Below are 6,008 nucleotides of genomic sequence, written 5' to 3'. Positions count from 1 at the left end.
TGTGGAGAGACGACTCGACGCCTGTGAAGAGACGACTCGACGCCTGTGAAGAGACGACTCGACGCCTGTGAAGAGACGACTCGACGCCTGTGAAGAGACGACTCGACGCCTGTGAAGAGACGACTCGACGCCTGTGAAGAGACGACTCGACGCCTGTGAAGAGACGACTCGACGCCTGTGAAGAGACGACTCGACGCCTGTGAAGAGACGACTCGACGCCTGTGAAGAGACGACTCGACGCCTGTGGAGAGACGACTCGACGCCTGTGAAGAGACGACTCGACGCCTGTGAAGAGACGACTCGACGCCTGTGAAGAGACGACTCGACGCCTGTGAAGAGACGACTCGACGCCTGTGAAGAGACGACTCGACGCCTGTGGAGAGACGACTAGAAGCCTGTGAAGAGACGACTCGACGCCTGTGGAGAGACGACTCGACGCCTGTGAAGAGACGACTCGACGCCTGTGAAGAGACGACTCGACGCCTGTGAAGAGACGACTCGACGCCTGTGAAGAGACGACTCGACGCCTGTGAAGAGACGACTCGACGCCTGTGAAGAGACGACTCGACGCCTGTGAAGAGACGACTCGACGCCTGTGAAGAGACGACTCGACGCCTGTGGAGAGACGACTCGACGCCTGTGAAGAGACGACTCGACGCCTGTGAAGAGACGACTCGACGCCTGTGAAGAGACGACTCGACGCCTGTGAAGAGACGACTCGACGCCTGTGAAGAGACGACTCGACGCCTGTGGAGAGACGACTCGACGCCTGTGAAGAGACGACTCGACGCCTGTGGAGAGACGACTCGACGCCTGTGAAGAGACGACTCGACGCCTGTGAAGAGACGACTAGACGCCTGTGGAGAGACGACTCGACGCCTGTGGAGAGACGACTCGACGCCTGTGAAGAGACGACTCGACGCCTGTGAAGAGACGACTCGACGCCTGTGAAGAGACGACTCGACGCCTGTGAAGAGACGACTCGACGCCTGTGGAGAGACGACTCGACGCCTGTGAAGAGACGACTAAACGCCTGTGGAGAGACGACTCGACGCATGTGAAGAGACGACTCGACGCATGTGAAGAGACGACTAAACGCCTGTGAAGAGACGACTAAACGCCTGTGAAGAGACGACTCGACGCCTGTGAAGAGACGACTCGACGCCTGTGAAGAGACGACTCGACGCCTGTGAAGAGACGACTCGACGCATGTGGAGAGACGACTCGACGCCTGTGAAGAGACGACTAAACGCCTGTGGAGAGACGACTCGACGCATGTGAAGAGACGACTCGACGCATGTGAAGAGACGACTAAACGCCTGTGAAGAGACGACTCGACGCCTGTGGAGAGACGACTCGACGCCTGTGAAGAGACGACTCGACGCCTGTGAAGAGACGACTCGACGCCTGTGAAGAGACGACTCGACGCCTGTGAAGAGACGACTCGACGCCTGTGAAGAGACGACTCGACGCCTGTGAAGAGACGACTCGACGCCTGTGAAGAGACGACTCGACGCCTGTGGAGAGACGACTCGACGCCTGGGAAGAGACGACTCGACGCCTGTGAAGAGACGACTCGACGCCTGTGAAGAGACGACTCGACGCCTGTGAAGAGACGACTCGACGCCTGTGAAGAGACGACTCGACGCCTGTGGAGAGACGACTCGACGCCTGTGAAGAGACGACTCGACGCCTGTGGAGAGACGACTCGACGCCTGTGAAGAGACGACTCGACGCCTGTGAAGAGACGACTAAACGCCTGTGGAGAGACGACTCGACGCCTGTGGAGAGACGACTCGACGCCTGTGAAGAGACGACTCGACGCCTGTGAAGAGACGACTCGACGCCTGTGAAGAGACGACTCGACGCCTGTGAAGAGACGACTCGACGCCTGTGGAGAGACGACTCGACGCCTGTGAAGAGACGACTAAACGCCTGTGGAGAGACGACTCGACGCATGTGAAGAGACGACTCGACGCATGTGAAGAGACGACTAAACGCCTGTGAAGAGACGACTAAACGCCTGTGAAGAGACGACTCGACGCCTGTGGAGAGACGACTCGACGCCTGTGAAGAGACGACTCGACGCCTGTGAAGAGACGACTCGACGCCTGTGAAGAGACGACTCGACGCCTGTGAAGAGACGACTCGACGCCTGTGAAGAGACGACTCGACGCCTGTGAAGAGACGACTCGACGCCTGTGAAGAGACGACTCGACGCCTGTGGAGAGACGACTCGACGCCTGGGAAGAGACGACTCGACGCCTGTGGAGAGACGACTCGACGCCTGTGAAGAGACGACTAAACGCCTGTGGAGAGACGACTCGACGCATGTGAAGAGACGACTCGACGCATGTGAAGAGACGACTAAACGCCTGTGAAGAGACGACTCGACGCCTGTGGAGAGACGACTCGACGCCTGTGAAGAGACGACTCGACGCCTGTGGAGAGACGACTCGACGCCTGTGAAGAGACGACTCGACGCCTGTGAAGAGACGACTCGACGCCTGTGGAGAGACGACTCGACGCCTGTGAAGAGACGACTCGACGCCTGTGAAGAGACGACTCGACGCATGTGAAGAGACGACTAAACGCCTGTGAAGAGACGACTCGACGCCTGTGGAGAGACGACTCGACGCCTGTGAAGAGACGACTCGACGCCTGTGAAGAGACGACTCGACGCCTGTGAAGAGACGACTCGACGCCTGTGAAGAGACGACTCGACGCCTGTGAAGAGACGACTCGACGCCTGTGAAGAGACGACTCGACGCCTGTGGAGAGACGACTCGACGCCTGGGAAGAGACGACTCGACGCCTGTGAAGAGACGACTCGACGCCTGTGAAGAGACGACTCGACGCCTGTGAAGAGACGACTCGACGCCTGTGAAGAGACGACTCGACGCCTGTGAAGAGACGACTCGACGCCTGTGAAGAGACGACTCGACGCCTGTGAAGAGACGACTCGACGCCTGTGGAGAGACGACTCGACGCCTGTGAAGAGACGACTCGACGCCTGTGAAGAGACGACTCGACGCATGTGAAGAGACGACTAAACGCCTGTGAAGAGACGACTCGACGCCTGTGGAGAGACGACTCGACGCCTGTGAAGAGACGATTTGACGCCTGTGAAGAGACGACTCGACGCCTGTGAAGAGACGACTCGACGCCTGTGAAGAGACGACTCGACGCCTGTGGAGAGACGACTCGACGCCTGTGAAGAGACGACTCGACGCCTGTGGAGAGACGACTCGACGCCTGTGAAGAGACGACTCGACGCCTGTGAAGAGACGACTAAACGCCTGTGGAGAGACGACTCGACGCCTGTGGAGAGACGACTCGACGCCTGTGAAGAGACGACTCGACGCCTGTGAAGAGACGACTCGACGCCTGTGAAGAGACGACTCGACGCCTGTGAAGAGACGACTCGACGCCTGTGAAGAGACGACTCGACGCCTGTGAAGAGACGACTCGACGCCTGTGAAGAGACGACTCGACGCCTGTGAAGAGACGACTCGACGCCTGTGGAGAGACGACTCGACGCCTGTGAAGAGACGACTAAACGCCTGTGGAGAGACGACTAAACGCCTGTGAAGAGACGACTCGACGCCTGTGGAGAGACGACTCGACGCCTGTGAAGAGACGACTAAACGCCTGTGGAGAGACGACTCGACGCCTGTGAAGAGACGACTCGACGCCTGTGAAGAGACGACTCGACGCCTGTGAAGAGACGACTCGACGCCTGTGAAGAGACGACTCGACGCATGTGAAGAGACGACTCGACGCCTGTGGAGAGACGACTCGACGCCTGTGAAGAGACGACTCGACGCCTGTGAAGAGACGACTAAACGCCTGTGAAGAGACGACTCGACGCCTGGGAAGAGACGACTCGACGCCTGTGAAGAGACGACTCGACGCCTGTGAAGAGACGACTCGACGCCTGTGAAGAGACGACTCGACGCCTGTGAAGAGACGACTCGACGCCTGTGAAGAGACGACTCGACGCCTGTGAAGAGACGACTCGACGCCTGTGAAGAGACGACTCGACGCCTGTGAAGAGACGACTCGACGCCGGCGATATGTTATGCCCTAAATTAATACACGATGATTAACTAACTATATTCTTCTATGTACATTTCTGAAATGCACTTTCTGTAAAGCTGCTTTTAAACAATATGTATTGTGAAAAGCGCTATACAAATAAATTTGAATTGAATACGAGAGAACAGCTGATTTGCTGTAGTCGTTAATACGTCAAGTCACCTTTATTTATATAGTGCTTTTTACAATACAGATTGTATCAAAGCAGCTTTACAGAGATAACAGGAAAATATTACAACAAAGTTTATTTCTAGAAGAAAATTGCGTCATCGTCCACCTTAAGTAAGGCAGATCAATAATATTGTTATATATTAATATATTAAACAATAATAATATTGTTGAATATTAAAGGAGCTGTATGTAAGATTGTGGCCAAAACTAGTACTGCAATCACTGTCAAATTACTGTAGAGTGGTGTCTCCCCTCCCCCTCCTCCCTGACTCGAGGTTGCCAGATCGGCTGCAGGATCCAGCAGGGACGTGACGAGCTGCAGCTGTGGTAACTAGAGCAGAGCTGGCAACCCGGATGCCGCAGCACTACTGACTTCGTGATTGGTAGATAGGTGGAGGGTGGAGCATCAGACCAAAACACAACATGACAACATCAACATCAGTTGAGGGCTGCAACTGCACTTTTTAAGACAATATCCTGGCCAGACTACTGTTGTCAGTGATATAAGTATTTGAAATGTACATGATTTCTTAATGTCTAGTGACATTTTCAGGGCCATTTTATGATTAATTGAAATAAATGTCTTACATACAGCTCCTTTAAATGTCCCCAACTAAGCAAGCCAAAAGCCAAGGCAACAATACGTCACATATTAGATGAGTAAATGTTATATTTTATGGTTATGTGGCATTTTAATTGTATTTGTATATAATTGAATGCCAAAAGCAATCCTTCTCTTGTTTTTTTTTAAATTACTTTTTTTGTGTTTAAAGGACAAGTTCGGTATTTTACACTTAAAGCCCTGTTTTAAGATCGTTTCTGATGAAATAGAACGGTTAAGATTGAAATTTGGACACATGCTGCTGGCCCGAGAGTTTTCGGTTTCTGTGGTTGGACAAAAACGAGTTGGACAAAAACTACGATAAAACCTGTTGGTAAAAAAAGATCTTTTGAGTTTTGTTTTTTTAGCTTTACACTCTTGGCTTTTCTTAAACTTTGTCTTTTCCATTTGGGAAACTCCTGGATGTCAATTCAAACACGTTCTGCAGGATGAGAACAAATTTCTTGTGAAATTATGCGATGATCAGTCCACTAGATGGCAGCAAAAGAGTAAGAGGGAGACAGAATCTTGTGTGTGTGTGTGTGTGTGAGAGAGAGAGAGAGAGTGAGATTGTGTGTGTGAGTGAGAGAGAGAGTGTGTGTGTGTGTGTGTGTGAGAGAGAGAGAGAGAGTGAGATTGTGTGTGTGAGTGAGAGAGAGAGTGTGTGTGTGTGTGTGTGTGTGTGTGAGAGAGAGAGAGAGAGAGATTGTGTGTGTATGTGTGTGTGAGAGAGAGAGTGAGATTGTGTGTGTGTGTGTGTGTGTGTGTGTGTGTGCGTGAGAGAGAGAGAGAGAGAAAGTGTGTGTGTGTGAGAGAGAGAGAAAGTGTGTGTGTGAGAGAGTGTGTTTGAGAGAGTGTGTGTTTGAGAGAGAGTGTGTGTGTGTGTGTGTGTGTGTGTGAGAGAGAGAGGGAGAGAGAGTGTGTTTGTGTGCGTGTGTGTGTGTGTGTGTGTATGTGTGTGTGAGAGAGGGAGAGAGTGTTTGTGTGTGTGTGTGTGTGAGACACTGTGTCTGTGTGTGTGCGTGTGTGTGAGACACACTGTCCTGTGTGTGTGTGTGTGTGTGTGTGAGAGACACTGTGTCTGTGTGTGTGCGTGTGTGTGAGACACACTGTCCTGTGTGTGTGTGTGTGTGTGTGT

This window comes from Rhinichthys klamathensis, unplaced genomic scaffold (assembly GCF_029890125.1).
Source record: "Rhinichthys klamathensis goyatoka isolate OS25496 unplaced genomic scaffold, OSU_Roscu_1.1 h1tg001557l_1, whole genome shotgun sequence".
In the NCBI taxonomy this organism is placed as follows: domain Eukaryota; kingdom Metazoa; phylum Chordata; class Actinopteri; order Cypriniformes; family Leuciscidae; genus Rhinichthys; species Rhinichthys klamathensis.
Note: the sequence above shows the minus strand (reverse complement) of the source record.